The 27774-nt window shown below is 42.5% G+C and overlaps 1 protein-coding gene across 6 annotated transcripts in view; it reads left to right on the top strand.

The window, feature by feature from the left end:
• Nucleotides 1-1337: 1337 nt before the first annotated feature.
• Nucleotides 1338-27774, top strand: part of usp25 (ubiquitin specific peptidase 25) — a 148935-nt gene continuing 122498 nt past the window's right edge. For all 6 annotated transcript variants that reach the window (XM_078560387.1, XM_078560388.1, XM_078560384.1 and 3 more), the window contains exons 1-3: nucleotides 1338-1415; nucleotides 8380-8521; nucleotides 18112-18235. The gene's annotated coding sequence lies outside the window, so the exon portion shown is untranslated. The remainder of the gene's footprint in view (nucleotides 1416-8379; nucleotides 8522-18111; nucleotides 18236-27774) is intronic.

Here is a 27774-nt window from a genome sequence, read left to right as displayed (position 1 = left end):
AGTGCTCATGGGGCCTTGTTTAAATGTTTAACCTGAAAGGTGGCACCTGCAACTGCAGCATTCCTCAGAACTGCACTGGAGGGTCAGCCTAGATTATATGCACAAGTCTGGGCTGTAGGACTTCACAACTTTCTGACCCACAGAGGCAATAATACTCTGCACTAAACTGTATCTAAAACCTTAAAATCTGAAACAAAGGAAATGCTGGCAACACTCAGCAGGGCATGTAACATCTCTGGAGAGAAGAGACAAGTTGATGCTAGGAAACCTTTTAGAAACAATAATCCTGGTCAAAATTAACAATTTAAACAAATATAAATTAATTATCCAAAGCCAGCATGGATTTGTTAAAGGCAAACCATTTTTAACTAACTTGGCGGAAGGGTCAAGAACGAGACAGTGATTTAAGGTGATTAGCAAAAGAAGCAATAGCGGTTTGAGAAACCTTTTACTCAGTGAGTGGTTCAGATCTGGAATGCACTGCCTGAGGTGGAGGTAGATCCAATTGGGACTTTCAAAGGGCAATTGGATAAGCACCTGTGGGGAAAGGGTGGGGGAGTGGAATTAGCTGAGTTTCTCTTGCAGAGGCCCAACACAAACATGAAAGGCAGGGTGGTCTTCTTCATGCTGCAACCAGTTTATGGTTCTCTCTTTTCTGTATCTATCAAAATCCTTCATAATTTTAAAGACATATGTTGGGTCAACTGAGTCTTTTTTCTAGAGGAATAAACACCAGCCTGTTCAGTGTTTCCTGATTCAGTTCATGTATCACCCTTGTAAATCTATTTTTATCTTATCCAGTGGTCCTTTATCTGTTTGTAACTTCTAGACCTGAACAATTTGTTTTTATTTATTCGTACACCAGATTTATCGCCTTTTCGTAATTGCCCTTGAGAAGGTGGTGTTGAATCACCTTCTTGAATACAATTGAGTGGTTTGCTAGATCATTTCAGAGGGCAGTTAAGACTAAACCACAATACTGTGGATGTGGAGTCATATATAGGTCAGAATAGGTAAGGATGATTTCCTTGCCCAAAGGACATTAGTGAACCAGATGGATTTTACGACAATCCAGTAGTTTCATGGTCTTCATTACTGAGTCTAGCTTTTATTCGAGACTTATTTCAATAATTTGAAAGCTGTGGTAGGATTTGAACCCATGTTTCTAGAGCAGTTGTTGAGGCTTCTGGATTACTAGTCCTGTAGCATAACCACCATGCTACCGTACCTTTGTTTAGCTAAGATACTATATAAGTTAACTTGAAACTCAGACATGAAGTTATTTTTAAAGCACTTTTCTGTAGTAATGGCAATTTATTTTTTTCCCTATTCTCTAGCATCAACAGACACTACTGAACCAACTGAGGGAGGTCACTGGTACCAATGACATCCAATTACTGCAACAAGCTTTACAGGTACTGTACAGTTTACAAGCAAAGGACCTCCTTGTTCAGCTCAGAACTATATTGCAATTTATTGAGCATAATGTTCCTGTATTAGTAGACTTTATTTGTTCTCAGGATGTAGCTTACGTTGGCATGGCAGCATTTATTGCCCATCCTCTAGTTGCCCTGGGCTGTTGGTGGTGGTCCTTGTCCTTGAACCATTGCATTTTTTTGATGATGGTGCTGCCATGATGGTTTTAGGTAGGAGATGCCAGGATTCTGGCCTGTTGACGGTGGGACACTTTTGAAGGTTGATCAAAGTATGATGACCTATCAACAGCACATCACTGTTGCAACGAACTGGGTTATTTTTTTTACATTTTTTCGTGGGATATGGGCATCTCTGGCTGGGGCTGCATTTTTATTGCCCATCCTTAATTGCCCTTGAGAAGCTGATGAGGAGTCACCTCCTTGAACTGCTGCAGTCCATGTGGCATAGGTACACCCACAGTGCTGTTAGGGAGGGAGTTCCAGGATTTTAACCCAGTGATAGTTTGAGAATTCCTCATCCTCTTTGAGGCAGAAATTCTGCCTGGTGAAAATAATCCAGGCCTTGCTGACATTTGGAAGATGACAAATAGAAGGCCAGATGGAAAAGCGAAAAACTGCAGATGCCGGGACTCTGAAGCAGAAAATGATGGACATACCTCAGTAGGTCAGGTAGCATCTGTGGAGAGAGAAACAGAGTTTCAGGCTGATGACCTTCCATGAAACATTGCCAAATAACAACAGCTCTGCCCTTGTCAGCTGGTTTCATGACAGTGTTAGTGTTGGACCTGAGAGAATGGAGTGCTGCAAATTCAGATAGGTTAGTTTGAGTGGGAGGAGCAGAGAAATTGAGATGACCAATGTAATGGTTTTGACGGAAGGTCATAATCTGAAACTATTTCTATCCGCAGATATTGCCAGACGTGCTGAGTATTTCTGGCACTTTGTTTTTATTTAAGATGTCAGATGGATTGGTAATAGAAGAGTAATCCCTCCCCTGATAGGCACATTAGTAACCTTTTTGCAGAAACCTAAAGGCCGTGTCAGTTGCCCTCCCTTTTTGGCTGTAGGGAAGTGCCTGTGCCAACTCTTTGATAGAGCTATCCAGTTAATCCCACTTCCCTGTTCTTGCTACATAGCCCTGCAAATTTTTCCTTCTCAAGTAAATATCCAATTCACAAGTTACTATTGAATTTGCTTGCAGCACCCTTTTCAGCAGTGCATTCTAGATCTTAACCGCAGCCCAACTAAGTATCAACTGGCTCTTGAACTGGAGAGGCTAGCACAGGCAAACCCAACCCTAAGCCAGCAGCAACATAAATTTTTTACCAGGAATGATTAGGACTGGGAAACCTGGCTTATTTATTCCCTTCTCTAGTCTAGAACGCTGCATACAATTGCAGTGCTCTAACTGACACCCTGGTTAAATCCATACAGGCTAAGATTCAAAGCTGGGATCTTCTGGCCAATCAGAGAAACAGTTCTTCACTTCAACTGTATCACTGGTGCCACACGTTCCAATTGCTTGAAAGAGGGCTGGAAGTAAATTCCGTAGTAATTTTGAAAAGGGAATTGGATATTCACTTGGAAGGAAAGATTTGCAGTACTACGGGGAAAGATCAGGGGAGTCAGACTAATTGGATTGCTCTTTCAAAGAGGCGGCACAGACATGATGGACCAAATGACCTTTTTCTGTTTTTTATTATTCCGTGGGCTCACACATAAAGGCTAGCCACTTGAATGAGGCACTTGAATTAAGTGGCTTGTCCAAGAATTATCATACCCCTGTAGGAGCGCAGAGGAGAAAATTAGTGTATAACACTGTATAAAATGGATTGAATGCGTACAATGTGGTTTATAATACAGTCTTAGGGTAAGGGCATCATTGGCAAGTCCAGCATTTATTGCCTATCTCAGGTTGTCCTGAGATGGTGGTGGGCCAACTGAGTGTCTTGCTGGCCAACTTCGGAGGATAGTTAAGAGTTAACCATTGTGATATGGGACAGGAGTCACATATAGGCCAGACAGGGTAAGGGCAGCAGATTTCCTTCCTGACTAAACCAGTTGGATTTTTAATGACAATCCAATGGTTTCAAGGTCACTTTGACTGAGCACAGATTTTCTATTTCCAGTTTTTAAAAAAAAACTGAATTCAAATTCAAGCTGCCAAGATGGGAATTGAACTCCTTCTCTAGATTATTTGTCTGGTTCTCTGGATTACTAGTTCAGTAGCACTAATGTACTGTACTTGTCATTTAATGGTAGAGACAGTTCAGATTATTGTGGATTGTGTGAAAAAACAAAATGAACCTGTGCAACCCTGACAGCATTATGATCTATTGTGAATTGCTCATATAAAAATCTTATACGTGTAGCGTCACAGCTGTACTGTGTCATTTTAGCAAAGACAAAGTCTTAATTGGCTGACATAATTGCAGTCTGTTGAGTTAAAATGCAGATAGGCTCACGAGTGTGATTGATTTGCTTTCAATCGTACAAAAAAAAGTTAATTGACTGGACAAGAGAGGTAAAGCCATCAACCAACAGCCAGCAAACTGCACCCTGATCAAACAAATCGCTCAGTCACTCCCCACCCCTCCGCATCCCGCCCTCGAAAGTTATCATTCATGGAATAGCTAAGCTGATTAGTTTGCTCAAAAGTTTGCCCAACTTCTTTTGCTGGCAGGTGTTGTGGGTTCATGTCCCACTCCCGGAAACCAAGAACTGTGATTGTACTCGAAAGAGTTGCAATCTGTGACTGTTGATAACTCGAAAGAGTTTCTTTTGCTGGCAGTTACTTGTAAAAGCACTATGCATTAATTAAAAAGATATGTCTAAAAAGATGTGTCTCCATTTAAAAAGTTGATTTATATCATAAACAGATTCTTCAGTTACATAAAGTGATTAGAGAATCTGTTGTTTCTTTGAGAGACTTAAGAGCAGAGACTTTATAGAAGTGATCATATCATGAAGGATTTTGATAAAGTAGATAAGGGGAAACTTCGACTTGTAGAAGGGCCGGTAACTCGAGGATACAGATTGATGATAAGTGGCAAGAGAACTCGTGTAGAGAGAATTTTTTTTCCCGCAGTGTGTTATTGTGATCTGGAATGAGCTGCCTGAAAGGGTGTTGGAAGCAGATTCAATAATAACTTTCAAAAGAAATGGAAAAAAGTGATAGGGGTGTGGGACTAATTGAATAGCTCTTTAAAAGAGCAGACATTGGCATGATGGGCCGAATGGTTTCCTGAGCTGTATCATTCTATGATTATCGGCTAGTCATAAATTTTATCTTAGAAACCCCCAAGTGCAACTTCCTTTTGCATAAAACAGAATTAGGCCACTCAGCCCCTTGAGCCTTTTCCATTATTTAGTGAGATCATGGTTGATCTATATCCTATTCCATTATACCCTTAGCCAGCAAAAGTCTGTTGCTCTCCAATTTTTAAATTATTAATTGAGCTAGCCTCTGCTGCTTTTTGTGGCAGAGAGTTCCATACTTCTCCCACCTTTTGCGTGAAGAAATACTTTAGATGTTCTCCACGACCCTACTGTGAAGCTGCCTGGTTGTTGCAGATTAAGCTCCACAAATACTAGAGAGGCCCAGAACCTGAGCTCTGCCAGCCTATGACTTGGTTGTCTGCACACAAGATACAGAGAATGTGACCTTGGATACCTGGCTGACCAAATAGGTTTTTCCCTGTTGTAGGTTTTCTTCTATGCTGTATGACTCTATGGTAACTGCAACAAATGCTTTTGATGTCCAGTCCAAATATGTTTCCTCCCTTCCTTTCCCCTTTCTCTGTGAAAAGAGCTGCAGAATAATTTTCCATTTGGGTGTGCTGGTGTAAGACATTGATTGGGCCAGGATTAGAGTAGCGCTTGCAGTTTTGGACACCCCATTAGAAAGAGGATATTGGAGCCATGCAAAAGGCACGGTTACTATTCATCAGAATGACTCCAACAATGACAGCTCATTGTTCTGGAGAAAGGCTAGAAGAATTGATGCTTTTTCACTGACACAGAGCAGGTTAGGGAGGATCTAATAGAGATTCTCAGGCCATGAAAGACTTTGGGTGGATAAACAGTGATTGATTGATTCCACTCATTGAGAAATCGCTAACAAGGGGCATGAACTCTGAATTATCAGCCAAAGAGTAGAGGGGTGGGCAAAATAATTTTTGTCTAAGTCCTTTATTAGAACACGGTGCTTTACCACAAGTGTACCTTGAGGTTGTGACTGTCAAGTCATTTGAAAGGGAATTGGATAGGTATTTGAAAGGAAGAATAAAAAAGACTGCATGGAAAATACGTTAAGAATAGATAATTCCAGTTGGATAGCTAGTAAGCATATAAATATGATGGACTGAATGGCCCCCTGCACTGTAATTTTTATAATTGTGCTTCACGCTCAGGCCCAGGTTGTCATTTGTTCCCACCTTGCAAAATTAAAAAAGAGAAAGTGAGTTGTTGCTAAGTTATGATGATGTATTTAGACATCACTGAAACTAATGCTGATATTCTTGTGTGGGCTACGAAGCATTGTAATAGGAGTAATGGCTGTCTGCCAATGTCAAGTCAGTACATTTGGTTGTATGCTGAATATCATATTCAGCTACGGATGGGTTGCATACCAATAAAAGGTCACAGCATTTTAGATGAGCATTTAGTTGCTAAGACACTGATCACTCCAGTGGTATTATAACCAGGTTTATTTAGCATGTTAGTGCCAATATGCCAGCTGAAAAACATTTACTCAAATCCATTTTAATGTACAAATGAATCCTTGTGTAACACTCTTAATTTGTCCTCTCCACAATGTTCTTGCGTCAGCTACCACGACCACATCTTGGATTTATATCGTGTCTTTAAAGCCCACCATCACCAGTGACGGACCTGTAGCCAGCAGTACTTCACCCCCAGTGTAGCACAGTTGATGTTGTTGTGGGATCCCTGTGTCCTCCCTCATCTTTGGAGTGATGAGATCAGGCTTCTATTTTGTAGAATTGTAAAATGATACAGCACAGTCGAAAGACCATTAGCCATCATGCCTTTGCCAGCTTTTTGATAGCAGTATTCAATTAGTCCCACTTCTCTGTTCTTTCCCCATTGCCTGTATTTTCCTTCAAGTATTTAATCAATTCTGTTTTAGGAAAGCCTGTGTTTGTGGAAGGCACTATATAAATGCACGTCTGTCTTCTTTCTTTTGACGGATACTATTAAATCTGCTCTGCCAGCACATTCCAGATCACAACAACTCATTGTGTAATAAGTGTTTCCTCATGTAGCCTCTGGCTCTTTCAATATCTTATTCAAAATGACAGATCCTCCAACAGTGCCGCATTCCCTCAGCACTACATTGAGTTGCTAGCCAAGATCACAATCCTAGCGTGGAGCTTGAACCTGCAACTTTCCTGATTCAGGTGTGAGTGCTTCTGAGTGAGCCAAGCTGCCCCGTGAAGCCTAGCTTTTAACCATGTGAAAGAGGTGGAGAGTAATCCCTTAGCTCTATTGAGAGTCAGAAGCTTGACACCATCCAGGACAAAGCAGCCCACTTGATTGGCACCCCATCCACAAACATTCACTCCCTCCACCGCTGACGCACAGGAGCAGCAGTGTGTGTACCATCTACGAGATGCACTGCAGGAATTCAAGGCTCCTTAATTGGTCATCTCTCGTTATCTTGAGAAGGTGGTGGTGGACCTACTTGAGCCACTGTAGTCCAGATTACTTTTAATCATTTCAGTGGTTTGAAACAACTGAGTGACTTTCTAGATCGCTTCAGAGAAGAGTCAGCCACACTGATGTGGAAATGGAGCCACAAAGACCAGATACCAGATTCACTTCTCTGATTAGTGAAGCAGTTGGATTTTTACAATAATCTGACAGCTTCACGGTCACTTGCTAAACCAACTTTTTTTTACTTCTAGATTTTATTTCAAACTCAATTTAAATCATTTGTGCTAATTTTTTTAAAAAAGGCAACTTATGAATAAGCCTCAGTATTTATTCGTAAGAATACTATGTAGTTTGGAGTTTGTTACAAGGAAGTTCACAAGGAACCTTGGAATTCAGATGGTATGGACCCTGTTCATGGGGTTATTGAAACAGCGGTAGGAGTTGCATTTATCTATTACCTTCAGCATCGGAAGCCTACTGAGACAATTTCCTAAAGGCCTAATAACAAAAAGGTCAACAATGGGATGCTGTGTCAAAGAAGGAGCTTATTGGACAGGAGGAACAAAAGTTGATCAAAAAGGCTGTTTTTAAGAAGGTTAGAGGAAGAAGACTGAGGTAAAAAGCAGAGGGGTTTAGGGAATTCTGGAGCATGAGTTCTACATGCTTATAACGGTGGGGCAAATGTAAACAAGGCTCAGTCAAAGGACTGGCACATTTGGGGGATAGGTAGTACTGGGAGTTGGGGGATGGGGATGATGTTACAGGAATGGAAGTAGGCTGTTTCTGACAGACTTTTCTGGGGTTCAGCTCAAATAAGACCCAAAAGTCGCAAAGTGATTCAGCCTAAGACAGTCGCTGGGGTTGTTGATGGAACAATTGGCAATGGTCTAGAGCAGGTGCGGGTGGAAGCAGAAGGTGATCACTTTAGTTTTCTCATGACTGGATGTTGGATAAGCAGTCTTTCAGCAGCAAGACAGATAATTGATGGATAGTTTGAGCTGGATGTTTTTGGTGCAAAATGTGAATGCCGACCGCATTTCTGCAGATGATTTTGTCCAGGAGCAGCATGCAAATGGGCTAAATGGTGAGACCAGGGAATAGGTGCTTCCCCCTATGACATTTGTTCCAGCCTCATTGCTCTGTCTGCCTGGTGCTCATTCCAGCTTGTCTGCCTCTATGGACTCGCTTTGACAATGGATATCCTGAATTTTTTGTTCAAAGTCTAGAAATTTGTCTACTATTAACTTATCGCTCATGCTTTTTGCAGGCAAGTAATGGGGATCTTGCAGAAGCCGTTTCATTCCTGACGGAGAAGAATGCCAAAGCACCACAACAGGAAGAAGCCTACTATCACACAGGACAAACCAGCAACGACCGTTACATTAGTGTGGGAAGCCAGGCTGACACAAGTAAGTGACATATGGGACGAGGGCTTGTTATGGAATACAAGCCTCAACAACAAAACTGCCTCAAGGATGAATAACCTCCCAATTTTGTAGCATTTCCACACTTGCTGTTACTTCTCCTTTACGCTAACTTCATTACAGATGACAGGTTGTTTCAGTGTTTGCACCATTTGAACTGTTGTTCTGTTTCAGTTGTCTTGCACCATAGCCCAAACCTTTGACAGCGACAATAAAGGTAATGATGAGCAGCTGAACCCTCGTGTAGCATCTGTGTTAGATATTTTCACTTAAAAATTTGAAAACGGAGATTGGTCACTTTTTCAACACAAAAACAAAAATGCCTGGAAAAACTCAGCAGGCCTGACAGCATCTGCAGAGAGGAACACAGATGACGTTTCGAGTCCGAATGACTCTTCATCAGAACTAAGGAAAAATAGAAAAGAGGTGAAATATAAGCTGGTTTAAGGTGGGGGGGGTGGGACAGGTAGAGCTGGATAGAGGGCCAGTAATAGGTGGAGATTGCCAAAACATGTCATAGACAAAAGGACAAAGAAGTGTTGACGGTGGTGATATTAGCTAAGAAATGTGCTAATGGTGACATTAAGGGTAGAAAGGACAAGCAAGGTACAGATAGCCCTAGTGGGGGTGGTGTGGGGGGAAGGGATCGAAATAGGCTAAAAGGTAGAGATAAAACAATGGATGGAAATACATTTAAAAATAATGGAAATAGGTGGGGAAAGAAAAATATATATAAATTATTGGAAAAAGGGGGATCGGAAAGGGGGTGGGGATGGAGGAGAGAGTTCATGATCTAAAGTTGTTGAACTCAATATTCAGTCCGGAAGGCTATAATGTGCCTAGTCATTGGTCACTTTTTGTTGGACAAGGTTATTAGCCTAAAAATTAAGCCAGGACTTCAGAAGTGAAGTTAGGAAACACTTTGACATGGAAAGGGTCGTCGTAGTTTGGAACTCTCTTCCATAAAAGGCAATTGATGCTAGGTCAATTGTTGAATCTTAAATCTGAGGTTGATAGATTTTTGTTAACCAAAGATAATAAGGGACTTTGGGCAAAGGTTATATGGAGTTAGGCTTCAGTTGATCAGTCCAGTTGGTTGGTGGAAAAGGTTCAAAGAGTTTAATGGCTTGCAGCTCTTCCTATGTGCCTGTATTTCCTTGGGTTTACAGATGAAAAATAAATTTACGGTAAATGGCCCCACAGTGTACCTTTAATTGAATGCAGTATCTTGGCCTGTTGAACAGTTTGAATGATCCTCAAGGTAGGTCCCTGGCAGTGTTACAATATTTAAGTCTAACCTAGATACTTTGCTTGGGGTAATGTGACTGGCCTCTCCTGTGAATGGATTCCACACCCTTTACGACAGAGAAGTTTACTTTCTCATTGCAATATCCAGATGCACGATAGAGTGACCTGGGCAACATACGCCGTAAACATTGGAACGTGATACTGCAGTCACCCACATGTGACCTAATGTATGCTTCAGTCTTCCGAAATCTGATGAGCACACTGCTAAGATGAGATCAATGTAAAATTACCTTGCCTATTTTAAAGGTTACAAGTGGTTGAACAAAGTAGTGTTTCCAGATTCCGAACTCATGTGTTCTGTCACAAAACAACCTTCTTAGTGGAGTAAATACTTTGCTTCTTTTTTGATTATGTTTAGCTGAAATGTAACTTGACTGTAATATCTAATTTTGGCCCAGGCCCTTTCATACTTTCGCAGAAGGTGATACTCTCTTTTGTTGTCTCTATTCGATAGGCACTTGAGGGCTTGACCTGATTCCTTTGTCCAGGGGTTGTAACGTAGAGATGCCAATCAAAAGTGCCTTCCCCTGAAAGCTAACCTTGCTGTTAGCAAAGCGATCAGGGCTCACTCAACAAATTAAGTATGGATAGTGTGCAGGAAAGTCTGAAACCCCAATGTTTGATCAGAAGGCAGGCATATTCCAAAGACTGGTCTGGCTGGTTTGGCTAAATGTACACCATCTTCCCAGCTCCCCACACCTCCTGAAAATATATGAAACCATTGATAATTAATTCTAACTTAGTGGTATTAATTTCAAAACCTCCCTGAACTAAGCTATGTCTTTGTGTAGTCTTGAGGTGTGTATCATCAGCCAGCCTGGAGTGTTTCGTCTTTCCAGCCTGCAGAAACAGCTAGCAGTAGCCCATTTTAATTGTCCGTTTTAAAAAAAGGGAGGGAGAAAACAGGGAATTGCTAACCGGTTAGACTAATGTCAATAGTAGGGAAAATCCTAGAGCCTATATTAAAGGATGTGACACCAGGATACTTAAAAATTATTAACGGATTTGACAAAGTCAGCATGGATTTATGTTTGATAAACCTGCTGGAGTTTTTTGAGGACATAACTGGTAGAATAGATGAGGGAGAGCTAGTGGATGTGCTGTATTTGGATTTTCAAAAAACTTTTCTTAAAGTCCCAAATAAGAGGTTAGTGTGCAAAATTAAAGCACTTGGGATTGGAGGTAATATATTGGCATGGATTGAGAATGTGTTGACAGACAGGAGACAGAGTAGGAATAAATGGGCCTTGGAGTGGCAGCGGTGACTAGTGGGGCGCTGCAGGAATCAGTGCTTGGGCTGCAGCTGTTCACAATTTAGATCAAAGATTTAGATGAGGGAACCAAATGTAATATTTCCAATTTTGCTGACGACACCAAACTAGGTGGGAATGTGAGTGATGAGGATGTAAAGAGGGGGAGGTGGTGACATAGTGGTATTGTCACAGGGAGACCCGGGTTCAAATCCCTCCATGGCATTATTGAATTCAATAAAAAAAATCTGGAATTAAAAGTCTGATGGTGACTGTAAAACCATTGTTGATTGTTGTAATAGGAACTCAAGACCATGAGGCGCTGTAGGCTATCAGCAGCAGCAGAATTGTACTCAACCTCCATCTGTAACCTCATGATCTGGTAAATCCCCCACTCAACCATTACCACCAAGCCAGGGGATCAACACTGGTTCAATGAAGAGTGCAGGAGGGCATGCCAAGAGCAGCAGCAGGCATACCTAAAAATGAGGTGTCAACCTGGTGAAGCTACAACACAGGACTACTTGCGTGCCAAACAGCAAAAGCAGCAAATAATAGACAGAGCTAAGTGAGTCCACAACCAATGGATTAGATCTAAGCTGTTTAGGCCTGCCACATCCAGTTGTGAATGGTGGTGGACAATTAAATAACTCACTCGAGAAGGAGGCTCCACAAATAACCGCACCCTCAATGATTGGGGAGCTTAGCAGATCAGTGCAAAGATAAAGTTGAAGCATTTGCTACAATCTTCAGCCAGAAATGCCAAGTGGTGGACCATCTCTGCCTCCTCCCTAGTTTCACTGATGCCAGTCTTCAACCAATTCGATTCAATCCACATGATATCAAGAAACAGATGAAGGCACTGGATACTGCAAAGGCTATGGCACGTGACAATATTCCGGCAGTGTGCTCCAGAACTTGCCGTGCCCCTAGCCAAGCTATTCCAGTACAGTTCCAACACTGGCATCCACCCAGCAATGTGGAAAATTGCCCAGGTATGTCCTGTACACAAAAAGCAAGGCAAATCCGACACAGCCAATTACCGCCCCATCAGTCCGCTCTCAATCATCAGTAAAGTGACGGAAGGGGTCATCAACAGTGCTATCAAGCGGCACTTGCTTAGAAGCAATGTGCTCACTGAGGCCCAGTTTGGGTTCTGCCAGGATCACTCAGCTCCTGACCTCATTACAGCCTTGGTTCAAACATGGACAAAAGGGCTGAACTCCCAAGGTGAGGGGAGAGTGACTGCCCTTGACATCAAGGCAGCATTTGACTGAGTGTGGTATCGAGGAGCCCTAGTAAAACTGGAGTCAATGGGAATCAGGGGGAGCACTTTCTGCTGGTTGGAGTCATACCTAGCACAAGGGAAGATGGTTGTGGTTGTTGGAGGTCAGTCATCTCAGCTCCAGGACATCACTGCAGGAGTTCCTCAGGGTAGTGTCCAAAGCCCAACCTTCTCAGCTACTTCATTAATGACCTTCCTTCCATCATAAGGTTAGAAGTAAGGATGTTCGCTGATGATTGCACAATGTTCACCACTATTCGCAACTGCTCAGATACTGAAGCAGTCCATGTCCAAATGCAACAAGATTTGGACAATATCCAGTCTTGGGCTGACAAGTGGCAAGTAACAGTTATGCCACACAAGTACCAGGCAATGACTATCTCCAACAAGAGAGCTTCTAACCATTGCCCTTGACATTCAATGACATCACCATCGCTGAATCCTCCACTGTCAACATCCTGGGGGTTACCATTGACCAGAAACTGAACTGGACTAGCCATATAAATATTATGGCTCCAAGAGCAGGCCAGAAGCTAGGAATCCTGCGAGGAGTAACTCACCTCCTGACTCTCCAAAGCCTGTCCACAATCTACAAGGCACAAGTCAGGAGTGTGATGGAATTCTCTTGCCTTGCCTGAATAAGTGCAGCTTCAACAACAATCGAGAAGTTTGACGCCATCCAGGACAAAGCACCCTGCTTGATTGGCACCCCATCCACAAACTTTCACTCCCTACTTGCACCGACAAACAATGACAGCAGTGTGTACCATCTGCAAGATGCACTGCAGCAATTCACCAAGGCTCCTTAGACAGTACCTTCCAAACCCACAACCGCTACCATCTCGGAGGGCAAAGACAGCAGACACGGAATAACACCCACCTGGAAGTTCCTCTTGAAGCCACTCACCATCCTGACTTGGAAATATATTGCCATTCCTTCACTGTCACTGGGTCAAAATCCTGGAATTCCCTCCCTATCAGCACTGTGGGTGTACCTACACCACATGGACTGCAGTGGTTCAAGAAGGCAGCTCACTACCTCCTCAAGGGCAATTAGGGATGGGCAATAAATGCTGGTCTAACCAGCGAAGTCCACATCCCTTGAATGAATAAAAAAAAACTAGCGTGAAAGAATCCTATCGCTAAGTCATCGTTGACACACACATGCTTCATTTTTATCATCAGGCTTGCTGACCTATATTGATTCCTAGTCCATCAATGACCCAAATTTAAATTCTTAACCTGTGTTATGGCTTCGCCTCTCCCTTTCTCTTTAACCTTCTCCAGCCCTACAACCCTTCTGTGTTCCTCCAATTCTGATCTCTTGAGCATCACACCATTGTTAGTGTCCATTTCTTCAGCTGCCTCAGCTTTAAATATTGGACTTCCCTCTCTTAAACATCTCCACATCTTTGCCTTTCCTTTTTTTAAGACCCTCTTTAAAACCTGCCTAAGACCAGGCTTTTAGCCTCCGGCCTCTTAATCTCTTTGTGCCTAGGTGTGAAAGTGATTTGGTTTTTCTCCTGTGATGTATTTTGGGACATTTTGTGATGTTAAAGGCACGGTAGAAATGCTAGGTGTTATCATATAATGACAACAGGACCTTTGCAATGCACATCAAAGTTTCATTTTCCCAGAATTAAAGCCTGCCTGTTCCTCTTGACTGTCCCCTTGATACTACACACACAGGCAGGAATCTACCCACAGGCAAATTGGCTTTGGTTCAACATTGCTCTTTCTGTTCTGTTGGAGATGGTAGAGGCAGGGGTCAAGTGGGTACTTGTTGGTGAATTAAATTTTTGTGCTGTGATCTCTGTTGCTCACACAGTACTCTGTTGAAAGAGGCCAGAAAGTATTCACTGGTGCCATTCAAGTGCAATAATGGCAAGATACAGATCCACATTTTGTGCAGCAACTGTCTATGTGAAATTATCACCCTAAGTTAACAATATAATTCATCCTGCTCTTAGATCAGTTTTTGCTATATCGTTTTTGGGTCACCCATTTTACAGTATAGTACACAATACTTATCTTGGCCTTTACTGCTTCAAATCAGAGCTGCCAGTTTCTGCATTTTTCCTATTCTAAGAACCGGAGCTGAGTGAATTCTGTTTCTTCCTGCTGTGGAACTGCAAGTGGTGTCAGTTCTCTGCTGCTGCTTCATGTGTCCTCGCATCAGGTAATTGGGGTCTTATACATGTAAATGGTTATCTTTGGCTGACCCTGCATTGTAAGCTGCCTTGTCCATTGATATAAATGTTTTTTGGGAAGTGAGAGAGAGAGTGTTCCCATTTTCTCTCTCTCTACCCTCAACTTCTTCTCGCTTGCTGAAGTATAGTTCTCGTTTCAGCAAGCAATTAGGAAGGCAAGTGGCATATTGGCCTTTTTTGCGAGGGGATTGGAGTACAAGAATAAAGAAATCTTGCTACATTTGTACAGGGTTTTGGTGAGACCACATCTGGAGTACTGAGTACAGTTTTGTTCTCCATATTTAGGAAAGGAGATGCTTGCATTGGGGGCAGTACAGTGAAGGTTCACTAAATTTGCCCCTGGGATGAGGAGGTTGTCCTATAATGAGAAGCTGAGTAAAATAGGCTGATATTCTCTGGAGTTGAGAAGAATGAGAGGTGATCTCATTGAAAATTGCAAAATTCTGAAGGGGCTTGATGAGGTGGACGCTGAGAGATTGTTTCCGCTGTTTGTGGAATCTAAAATGCGGGGGCACAGTCTCAGGATAAGGGGCTGATCATTTAGGACTGAAGTGAGAGGAAATTACTTCACTCAAGGGTTTGTAAATCTTTGAAACCCTCTACCCCAGAGCGTTGTGGATTCTCCATCATTGAATACATTTAAAATTGGGATAGACAGTTTTTGGTCTGTTAGGGAATTAAGGGGCATGGCGGAGTGGGTGGGAAAATGGAGTTGAAGCCCAAGATTAGCCATGATCGTATTGAATGGTGGAGCCAGTTCAATGGGCTGTGTGGTCTAATCCTGCTTCTGTATCTTGTGTGGCCACTAACAACTTCCCAACAACTCAAGTGGCCCATGTTTGTGTGCAAGCCAGAAAAATGAGTGTCAAGAGAAGAATTGGACAATAATACCATTACAGTGAGCCCAATCCTGTTCCTAAACACTCATTTTCCAGCAGCAGGTAATGAAGTCGAAATGGGAAACCTGGGTGAATTTCTTTTCCCACCCTAACATGTCATACGAAGGCCAATTCTAGCTTTGCTGATTTTTAAAAAAAATTCATTCGTGGGACGTGGGTACTGCTGGCTAAGCCAGCATTTATTGTCCATCCCTAATTGACCTCGAGAAGGTGGTGGTAAGCTTCCGCCTTGAACTGCTACAAGCCAGAGAGCACGGCTCATTGTGCACACATTGGGAATTGAAACTGGGACTTTCCAGTCTGTATAGCTCGACAGCATTACATTGTGCCTGTCTTCTTGACTACCACCTGCTTATCCCTTTCCTGAATCATATAGCACAGAAGGGACCATTTGGCCCATTGTGGATGTGCCAGCTCTCTGAAAGCACTAACTAATTATTCCTACTCTTTCCCTATAGCTTTGCAAATTTTTCCTTTCCAAATATTTATCTAATTACCTTTTGGAATTTACTATTGCATCTGCTTTCACCACCCTGACAGGGAGTCCATTCCAGATCATCACAATTCGCTGCATTAGAAAAAAAATCTCATCTCCCTCTGTTTCTTTTGTTTTGGCCTATTGTCCTTTTCTTTTGCTGTACCCTATCACAGAGGGTTCTTATTTCCAACTGTTCTGCTTCTAATAAAAGATCCCACAAAGTGTTAACTTGTCTGACTGAAATGCAGGACTTTGCAGCTTTTCCAGTCTTTCTCATTTCAGACCTCTGGCACCTGAGGTTCTGATAATTTTGACTCTGAGAGTGACATGTACTTACTACAAGTGCAGTCTTGTCGCTAGGCTTATTGTTTAGAATATTAGTACCAAAATTGTCAACACTGCTATTGCTGTTGTCTTTTCTGCAGGGAAAATCATTCTTGAGCCAGTATGCTTAATGTGTGATGAATTTAATTCATCATTTGGGTCCATAAGATAAGGAGTAGGCCATTCAGCCTCAACGAGCCTGTTCTGTCATTCAGTGGCCAATCTGACCTAACCCCAGATCCGCCTTTGCCCCAAATGCCTTAGATCTTAACAAAAGATCTATCAATTTCAGCAACAAAGAAACTCAAGTCAAGGGGCAGCTTATTATATAACACCCAGTCCCTAGACCGTAAACCCCACAGCAGCTCTCTTGCTCATTGGTAAAGCCCCAAATGCCTTAGATCTTAACACAAGATCTATCAATTTCAGCAACAAAGAAACTCAAGTCAAGGGGCAGCTTATTTATAACACCCAGTCCCTAGACCGTAAACCCCACAGCAGCTGCCTTGCTCATTGGTAAAGACATTTACAGATGAAGGCACACAAGTTGCCCAATGATCCAGAGGAATCCCTCCCACCAGGAACCTGCGAAACATATGACCTACTTAGTTGGATCTCAATTGCCTCAGGCCTGATGCCAGCCAATACAAGGTTTTTGTGCAGAAATGGTGATACATCCGAACAAATGCTGCCAACTCTGATTGTGGAGAGGCATCCCAAATGATGAATCATCTAGAATGCCCTCCACTTCCAGAACTATGAAGACCTGAAGGTCTTGAACTCTTGAACCGGAGCTTGTGCAGAGCAGTAGCGAGGGAACGTGCAGCGAAATGACAAGGAAAAAAATTATGATTTAAAATTTATCATTGCTCTAATCTCTATGTTTGTGAAGAGAGTTATACACTCCTATCATTCTTTGTATGTAGAAATGTTTCCTAACTTCATTCCTGAAAGGTTTGGCTCTAATCTTTAGACTGAGCGTCTAGACTCACCAACCAGCAGAAATAGTTTCGCTCTATCTACCCTATATTTTTCCCTTAATACTGCACCTTAAAAACTTTAATCAAATCACCCTTTAACAATCTAAATTCCAGGGAATACAGCCCTGGTTTATGTAATCTCTCCTCGTAAGTTAACTCTTGGGAGTCCAGGTAACATACTAGTAAATCTTTGCTGCACTACCTCTAAGGCCAGTATGTCTTTCCTAAGGTGCAGTACTCCGAACTGCTCACAGTACCTCAGCTGTGGTTTGACCAGGGTTTTGTATAGCTGAAGCATGACTCGTACCTCCTTGTATTCTATTCCTTTAGATATAAAGGCCAGCATTCCATTAGCCGTTTTACTTATTTTTTTGTACCTGTTCTTGGCATTTTAATGAGCCTTTAATTGCTCCCCATCAATGAGCAGACCTGTAACCAACAGTGTTCAGCCTAGTGTTACATAATATCAAAATATTCTCTATAGTTTCAACCAAGGCCACTCATATATAGTGCCTGAATAAGCCAAATTCCAATTTTAATTACAAATGTTTCTGGGATATTTCAGTGATCAAATCCTGCCGTTCCATTTCATTTTCTGTGAAAATTACAGATCACTTGCCTTTGATAAAACCCAGGTTTGGAAGGACTGAATATCTAATTGTATTACTGGATGTTTTTCTTCCTCATATGAATATTTCACTGACCAACTGTTTACACTTTGCTGAAATCCATGTAGCTGTGGTCATTTTACCTGTACTGACCGGTCCTTGTTACATTCAAAATAACTTTTTCTCTCCCCGCCCCGTCCCTAACTCAAAGATTTTGTTTGTGGTGATTACAGATGTTATCGACCTTACTGGAGATGACAAAGATGACCTACAGAGAGCAATTGCCCTGAGTTTGGAGGAATCCAACAGAGCATTTAGGGAGACTGGTATAACAGACGAGGAGCAAGCCATCAGCAGGTAAGGAGTCAAGAGAGGATCCTATCAAATTGAGGTTTTTTAAAAAATGTCTTTTTTTGAGAGATTTTGGTGCTGAAGATAGAGCACTTTCCATTTCAGACCACTGTGTGTTAATTTAAGCCCACCAGTTCTTTGCCTAATGAGCACACTGGAATGGGAACAGCTAAAATTGGAAATCATCTTACAGTCCTAATGTTCATCGGGTTTGCCCAGTTCTGATTCCACTTCACTGACTTTCAAACCACCCAAGATTCCTGATATAGACAGACTGGAGCCTAATTGAAAAGTAAAGGTTGTGGCCTGATGATGCCATTTTAACCAGAATTCTGATGGGAGGCCTAATCTAGGTCAGTTCCTTGGGAGTCAGCAGGAGGAATCCTTGGGTCTATTCTAGCTTCTCTTTCCCTCTCAATAACAGTATATGTTTGGGAAGTCCTCCTCCTCTCCCCCCAACCCCCTCCCAACCTCTCTGCCGTGCCCCACCCCAGCACTTGCCTTATGCTGGCGCCATTCCCTTGCTTCTGGCAACATCCAGCTCTTGCCCTGATTTTAGTTCTCGCCTGGAAATGTTGAAATGCGGCCCAGCAGTTACAATCGGACTCACCTCTCTGACTTCTAGCACCCCATACACTGATTCCTTCTCCGACTCTAATGGCAGCATCAAGCACACTCACGGCAGGTGCAAAATGGATTAAAAACAAAGGCAAACAACCTCTGCTCTTGTCTCAACCTCAACCGCAAAAAATAACATACTATGGCAATAGTATATTATTTGTTTGCACAGCCTCCTCTACATCTCACCTGTAGTCATCAATTACTGAACTAGACTCAGTTTTGTGCAGTGAATCAGCTTTGAGAGTGTGCAAACTCTCCCCCCCCCCCCCCTGCCCCCCACACACCCCAGTACAGGTCCCTTATAACCAGCAGACAGAAGGAGATGAGAAATTTCTTTGGTGAATCTTTTGAATTGTCCACCAATGCTCCATTGTTGACTATATTTAAGGATAGGAGACACAAATTTGTGATCTCTCAGGGAATCGAGGGATATGGGGAGCAGGTGGGGAAAATGGAGTCGAAACCCAAGATCAGCCATGATCGCATTGAATGGCAGAGCCGACTCAACTGACCATATGGCTTATGCCTGCTCCTGTCTTGTGTTCTTGTGGAACTCTTACCCGTCACTCTGGGCTGTCTCTAAACCTGTGTTGTAGAGCTGGAAAGCCAATGTAAAACCCACCGCACATGGCCCTGCCTTCCCTTCAAACTGCATTTTAAGGAGTTACTGCAGCAGGACTGACTCTTTTATTACATTGTGAAATGTTGTGGGGTGGCTTGGATGTTAGTTGAAGGTATGAGATTGCGAGGTAAACTCTGGGGCTGACATCCATTGGTGTTGAAACGTTGCATCAAAATACCTTTTATTACAGAAGCAGAAAGTTTACCAAATGTTCAGTTCAAGGGCAATTAGGGATGGGAAACAAATGCTGGCTTTGCCAGTAGCACCCACATCCCATGAGAGAATAAAGAAGAAAAACTGCCCTCTTGGGTAGCTCTCCATTAACGTGACTTGAAGACAAATTATCTGTTCATTTTCTGAATGCTGTTTGTGGGATCTTGCTGTGTTCAAATTGACTGCCAACTTTCATATGTGACAACAGTGACTGAGCTTCAAAAGTACTTAATTGGCTGTAAAGTGCTTCTGAATGTCCTCCGGTCACGAAAGGCACTACAGAAATTCAAGGTTTTTCTTTGATTTGGATTTTCTTGCTTAGAAAAAGGCAGGGTGAATTTCTGCATTTTTTTAATGCAGTTCAACTTTAATCCAGACTTTGCTTGAAGGTATGACTTAAATAATCCCCCACCGTTAAAGATTGTGCAATGTGATACTGTGACAGCCCAGCATTACCTACCTTTAGTGCTCAACTGCTCATTCATTGTATTACGATCTTATTAGAGGTTCGGTGGACCATCCTGTTATGTGTGAAAGGGTTGTTTTCTGACTGAGCTTATGACAAAATTTCAAATTGGGTCAGTGCCAGATCAGAGTGTGGGAACTGGAGAAGGCTGTGGCCATTCAACAACAGCTTGTATTTAGGGAGTGACTTTAAACATAGTAAACCGTCCCAATGGCGTGCCACAGGAACAATTATAAAACAGAATTCGATACCAAGCCATGCAAGGAGATATTAGGGCTGATGACAATAAAGTTTGGTCAAAGAGGGAGGTTTTTAAGGAGCGTCTTAAAAGGAGAAGAGAGAGAGGTGGAAAAGTTTAGGGAGGCACTTCTAGAATTTAGTACCAAGACAACCAAGTCATGGCCGTCATTGGTGGATTAAAATCTGGGATGGCCAAGGTGCCAGAATTGGAAGAGTGCAGAGCTTTTGGAATGTTGTAGAGTTGATTCCAGAGAGAGGGCTTAGACAGAGGGGAATTTTGATACATTGAGCAACTAAGGCCCATGGTACAGGACATTAATAAAGGCGATCTCATTAAAACATTCTGTTGGGGTTTGAGAGGGTGGACGCTGAGAGATGGTTTTGTTGGCCTGCGGAATCTAAAACATGGGTGCACAGTCTCAGGCCAGGGGGCTGAGATGAGGAAAAATTAGTTGAAAGGGCTGTGAATTTTTGGAACACTCTACCCCAGAGGGCTGTGGATGCTCCATTGTTGAGTACATTTAAGGTTGGGATAGATAGATTTTTGAGGTCTCAGGGAATCAAGGGGGTATTGGTAGCAGATGGGAAAGTGGAGTGATTGTTTTTTTCCTAATTAGTTCATGGGATGTGGGCATCACTGGCTAGGCCAGCATTTATTGCCCATCTCTAATTGCCCTTGAGAAGGTGGTGCTGAGCAGACCTCTTGAATCGCTGCAACCCATGTGGTGTAGGTACACCCACAGTGCAGTTAGGGAGTGAGTTCCAGGTTTTGACTCAGCGATAGTGAAGGAACGGCGATATATTTCCAAGTCAGAATGGTGAGTGGCTCGGAGGGGAGCTTCCAGGTGGTGGTGTTCCCATGTGTCTGCTGTCTTTGCCCTTCTAGATGGTAGTGGTCGTGGGTTTGGAAGGTACTGTCTAAGGAGTCTTGATGAGTTCCTGCTGTGCGTCTTGTAGATGGTACACACTGCTGCCATTGCGCTGGCGGTGGAGGGAGTGAATGTTTGTGGATGGGGTGCCAATCAAGCGGGCTGCTTTGTCCTGGATGGTGTCAAGCTTCTTTAGTAGTGTTAGAGCTGTACTGATCCAGGCAAGGGGAGAGTATTCCATCACAGTCCTGACTTGTGCCTCGTAGATGGTGTACAGGCTTTGGGGAGACAGGAGGTGAGTTATTCGCCGCAGGATTCCTAGCCTCTGATCTGCCCTTGTAGCTACAGTATTTGTATGGCTGGCCCAGTTTAGTTTCTGGCCAATGGTGACCCACAGGATGTTGATAGTGGGGGGACTCAGCAATGGTAATGCCATTGAATGTTAAGGCATGATGGTTAGATTCTCTTTTGTTGAAGATGGTCATTGCCTGGCACTTGTGTGGTGCGAATGTTACTTGCCACTTGTCAGCCCAAGCCTGGATATTGTCCAGTCTTGCTGCATTTGGACATGGACTGCTTCAGTATCTGAGGAGTTGTGAATGGTGCTGAACATCAGCAAACATCCCCACTTCTGCCCTTATGATGGAGGGAAGGTCATTGATGAAGCAGCTGAAGATGACTGGGCCTAGGACACTACCCCGAGGAACTCCTGCAGTGATGCCCTGGAACTGAGATGATTGACCTTTAACAACCACAACTGTGGACATGGACTTTCAAAAGGCATTTAATGCAGTGTCACACAAAAGACTTGCGAGAAAAGTTATAGGTCATGGAATAAAAGGGACAATAGCAACATGGATACAACATTGGCTGAGTAATAGGGAATAGGGGGTAATGGTCAATGGATCCTTTTCAGGCTGGAGGAAGGTTTGTAGTGGAGTTCCTCAGGGGTTGGCGTTGCGACCCTTGCTTTTCCTGATATATATTAATGATCTAGATCTTGGTGTGCAGGGCACAGTTTGCGGATGATACAAAACTTGGAAGCATTGCAAACTGTGAGGAGAACATTATGGAACTTCAAAAGTACAGACAACTTGATGGAGTGGGCAGATAGGCGGCAGATGATGTTCAGTGCGGAGAAGTGTGAGGAAGAACATGGAGAGACAATGTAAAATAACTGATACAATTCTTAAGGTGTGCAGGAGCAGAGAGACCTGGGTGTATATGTGCATAGATCATTGAAGGTGATAGGACAGGTAGAGAGAGCAGTTAATAATGCATACAGTGTCTGGGCTTTTACTAATAGGGGAATAGAATACAAGAGCAGGGAGGTTATGCTGAGCTTATGTAAGACACTAGTTAGACCTCAGCTGGAGTATTGTGTACAGTTCTGGGTGCCACGCTATAGGAAGGATGTAATCGCATTGGAGAGAGTCCAGAAGAGTGGTTCCAGGGATGGGAAACTTGAGTTATGAAGATAGGTTGGGACTGTTCTCCTTGGAGAGAAGAAGGCTAAGAGGAGACTTGATAGAGATGTTGAAAATCATGAGGGGTCTGGATAGAGTAGATAGGGAGAAACTGTTCCCGCTCGTCAAGGGATCGAAAATGAAAGGGCACAGATTTAATGATTTGCAAAAGAAGCTTTTGTGATGTGAGAAAAAAAACTTTTTCACTCAGCCAGTGGCTCGAGTCTGGAATGCACTGCCTGGAAGTATAGTGGAGGCAGGTTCAATCGAGGCATTCAAGAATGCAGTAGGTGATTATTTGAACAGAAACAATGTGCAAGGGTACGGGGATAAAGCAGGAGAATGGCACTATGCCATGATGCAGTGAATCTTTCACCTCTGTGGCCTGGGTTTACTTCCATACTGAAGAAATGAAACTTTCTTCTGTAAACTGGCTTGAAGGGTCTATTTGAAAGGAGTTTAGTCAATTTCACAGTTCCCAGTGAACAGGAGCCTGAAGAAAAACCTGCGCCTGGTTCTATGTGGAATTATAGTCCTTCAACAAGGAGGCTGCTGTGTGAAAGGTGGCCTGAGGCTGGGGCCCATAGTCTGATTGACATTGATCAGCAAAGAAGAGCGCGGCTGTACTGTTCATCCAACCCTGCTCTAGCTGACTTCAGAGCTCATAATGGAAACAGTGGTTGCCGACAATGGTTCCCGACAGTGGCAAGTGCTCAATTTCCACTGAGTTATCGCCTTTGGCGTCATGTGCACAAATATATTTGAAACTTTAAAAATGATCGTTCTTTTCATTTCAGATTTTTATATCTTCTATTTACTCATTGTATTGCTTTGGTGCTTTGCCCTTTTTGCTTGGTTCCATGCAAGTTAGAGCACGAGTGACATTTGCACTATTGTTGCTGTGCATACTTAGTGCATTGGTATCAATATGCCATTGGGGACGAACTGTAGTCAAACTATCATGCTCCTTGTAGGATATTCTAATGCATACTTCAAAATTGTTTTCACTCCAGCTGCTATCATTGACAGACCTGTAACCGCTAGCACTTTATTGTGGTATCATGCAGTCCAAAACATGTGCTGTGCCAGTTTTGAAAGAATGGAACCTATACTGCTGAATGCTCCTTGCTCATATTGTATTGGAAATTTGATCTTGCATTTATATTTTACTGAAATACAAGTGAGAAAGTAGCCATGTGAAAATTTGAAGAAGTGATCATTTTGCTTTCTTGAGATCAGTTTGCATGATCCTGTGTTTGTTACTGTATTGTCTTCACAATCTGCCCCAGCAATTGCTTTACACAGAGCTACTGCTATATGAGAAAACCATACAGGACTTGATAAATAGAGGGATAGAGCACAAGAGCAAGGAAGTTATGCTAAATTTTGTAAAGCACTGGTTCAGCTTCAGCTGGAGAATTTGTTCAGTTCTGGGCACCACACTTCAGAAATATGTTGAGATCTAGGGGAAGGTGCAGGGGAGATTTAGTAGATGGTGCCAGGGATGAGGGATTTGGTTCAGTGGAGCGACTAGAGAAGCTGGATTTGTTCTCCTTAGAGCAGAGAAGTTTGAGGCGATTTAATAGAAGTTCGAAATTACGTGAGGGTACAATAGAGTAAATAGAGAGAAACTGTTTTCACTGGTGAGATAATTGGTTACCAGAAGAGAGAAATTTAGGCAAATTTGGCAAAAGAGCCAGAGACTAGATGAGTTATTTTTTAACGTAGTGAGTTATGATGATCTGGAATGCACTTCCTAAAGGGGTGAGAAACAGATTCAATAGAGAATTGGAGGTATACTTGAACATTTGCAGGGCTATAGGGAAAGAGCAGGAGAGTAGGATTAATTCTTTCCAAGAGGTAGAATGGTACAATGGCCTCCTTGCGTACATTGAGATGGTATGATGTTGCAGTTAAAAGGAAAAAAAGATGAAATCGATGGATCAAATAAAAATTGATTCTAACTCATCAATTTATATAAGAAATTGTGCTGCCGAAAGGTTTATAGTTTCGCTTCTTTTCTGCCTCTGTCCAATAAATCGATAAAGCTTTGTTGGTGAAGTAAGAATGATCTGTCACAGTCTGCACTGCTCCTCACAGGGGCTTTCTTGTGACCTTGTGGAGTAAGAGGACGCACAGAGTGGAGACTACACCGGAGTGAATGTAGACGATGTGTGTAGTTGGGAATTTGGTTCAAGTGGTAAGTTCAGGTAAGGTATTTTTCTCAAGTTTAAATTTTGACTAAGAGTCAGAACTTTCAACCTTCAAGTGGGTTAAATAGCCTTGTTAAACAGGGAGCTGCCCAGTAGTGGCAGTTATCTATCAACTGAAAGCAATTGACCCGATCGGCATTAATTATTGTTGTATTATGGACAGGAGGGGTTTTAATTTAAACAGCTCTGATTTCTCTTCTCACCACCCATCCGTAAATGGAAAGGTGTTTTGATTTTGATTTCCCCCAGTATAACCGGTGGCATATTTCCCAACCACTCGGTTTTGGTGTATTCTAATCTCTATTAATAACCCCCCAGCAAACACGTGATAGGATGAACACAGAGCAAGTTTGTTTGCACACGCTCAAAACATGGGGTGGGTCACCACATAGCCTCCTGTGCACATATAGTGAAAGGAGGGATAGAGAAAGAGATTTGCAGGGCAAAGACCGTAGAGTCAAGAAATATTGCTTCACGTGTGTCTAGAGTTCGGAATCAAAGTCCAATGGTGCATTCCTTCACAGAGGTCAGCAGGTTGAAAACTGATGCTGGACAATTCACTTTTCCAGTAGAGAGTTGACTTCCACAATGAGATAAGCACGCAGGGATGAATCAGTCTTGCAGGTGATGGTTCAGAAGTTCCAATAGAAACAGTGTAGATGGCCTAGGCATTCAAACCTGGTCAGAGCACCTTTTCTGTGCTGCTGCTTGGTAGATGGAAAGATGGCAGACTGAGCTTTGCAGCTCTACAAGGCAATATTACTGGTTCCACCAGCTAGTGGGGAGTGTCATATCACATGACTCCCACCTCTCCACTTTTGCTTTAACAAAGGGCGTATATCCCTTTGTTTGGACTCCTGTGATTGTTAATGTTCCAACCATTAAGCCTTAATGGAAGGTTGCTGGGTCTTTGTCCTAGCAGATGAATTGGCTCTAGTTGGCCAGGCCTGACTTATGAAATGTGAATGGCCTTTGTATAATACCCTTTGAAGTTGGCCTGTGCAGTCCACAGGGGTCGTTGGCGTCTCTTCAGAGATAACGAGGCGCACGTTTCTGCGGTACTGCCAAATAGCTCTTATTGTTCAAGGGTCACAGCCATGCACTAGAACATGTAGATCCCTCTGCACCTCGGAATTCTGCACTCGTTCTCCATTTTTTATTCTTTTATTCTTCCTGCCAAAGTGAACAACTTCACATTTTCCCACATTACCCTCCATCTGCTAGATTTTTGCCCACTCACTCAATCTATCTATATCCGCCTGCAACCTCCTTATGTCCCCTTCACAACATACTTTCCTACCGATCTTTGTGTCATCTGAAATTTAGCCACCATGCCTTCACTCCCCTCATCTAAGTCATTGATATAAGTTGTAAAAAGTTGAGGCCCCAGCACAGACCCCTGCGGGACTCCATTAGTCACATCCTGCCAATCAGAAAAAGACCCATTTATGCATACTCTGTGTTTTCTGCAGGCAGCTAAACTTCTATCCATTCTAGTATGTTACCCCCTACACCACGAGCTTTCATTTTTTACAATAACCTTTGTGGCATCGTATCAAAGTTTTAAAAGTTTAGAAATTATCCATGAGGATATATATGTAATATATTCATAAAAATATAACATGAGGTCTTAGCTTTGTTACAGTAGCAGGAAGCTAAGCATTGAAGAACAAACACTCAGCAAGGAAGACCTTGGCTCACTCAGAAAGTTAAGGATAGTATTAGATTAAAAGAAGAGCCTTACTATGTGGCAAAAACAGTAGCAAGTCTGAGGATTGAGAGTGCTTTAGAAACCAGCAAAGGACAATAAAAAAGTTGATAAAAGGGGAAAAATTAGACAAAGTAAATTAACCAGAAATATCAAAATAGATTGTAAGAGTTTTTACAAGTGTAGAAAAAGAAGAGTAACTGAAGTAACTATTGGTCCCTTAGAAGCATGGACAGGAGAAATTATCATGGGGAATGAGGAAATTGCAGAGGTATTGAACAAATATTTTGTCTGTCTTCACAGTTGAAGACAAGTTTCATATCAGAAATAGAAACCTAGGCACTAAAACATTGAGGAAATTAAGTAAATTATTATCAGAAGAGAAGTATTAGCAAAATTTAAGGGATTAAAATCCAACAAATCCCAGGAGCCGATGGCCTACACCCTAGGACTCTAAAAGAGATAGCTGTACAGATAGTGGATGCACCACTTATGATCTTCCAAAATTATTTAGAGTTGGGAATGGTCCCATCAAATTGGAAGTTAGCAAATGTTACACTGCTTTTCAAGAAAGGAGGGAGAGAAGGGAAGCAGTGAACTGCAGGCCAGTTAGTCTAACATAAGTTGTTGGGAAAATGCTGGAATCTATTGCTAAGGAAGTCTTAACAATGCATTTAGGAAAGCATAGCATGATTAGAACAAGTCAACATAGTTTTACTAAAGGGAAATCCTGTTTAACACATTTGCTCGCTTTTGACGATGTAACTTGTGCAACACTAAAGGTTAACGAGCAAGATAAGAGCTCATGGAGTTGGGGTAATATATTTGCTTGGATAGAGGATTGGTCAGTGGATAGAATGCAGAGAGTGGGTAAAGAAGAGGCTTTTTCAAGTTGGCAGGCAGTGATTAGTGAAGTGCCGCAAGGATCAGTGCTGCATCCTCCACTATTTGCAATTTACATTAATGAGTTTTAAAAATTCCTTTATGGGATATGGGCATCACTGGCGAGGCCAGTATTAATTGCCCATTGCAAATTGCCCTTGAGAAGACGGTGGTGAGCTGCTTTCTTGAACTGCTGCAGTTCCTGTGGTATAGGTATACCCACAGTGCTGTTAGGGAGGGAGGTC

Source organism: Cetorhinus maximus, chromosome 16 (genome assembly GCF_964194155.1).
Source record: "Cetorhinus maximus chromosome 16, sCetMax3.hap1.1, whole genome shotgun sequence".
Classification (NCBI taxonomy): Eukaryota; Metazoa; Chordata; class Chondrichthyes; order Lamniformes; family Cetorhinidae; genus Cetorhinus; species Cetorhinus maximus.
The sequence above is the reverse complement of the archived record's forward strand: the minus strand, read 5'-3'. Positions and strand labels throughout refer to the sequence as shown.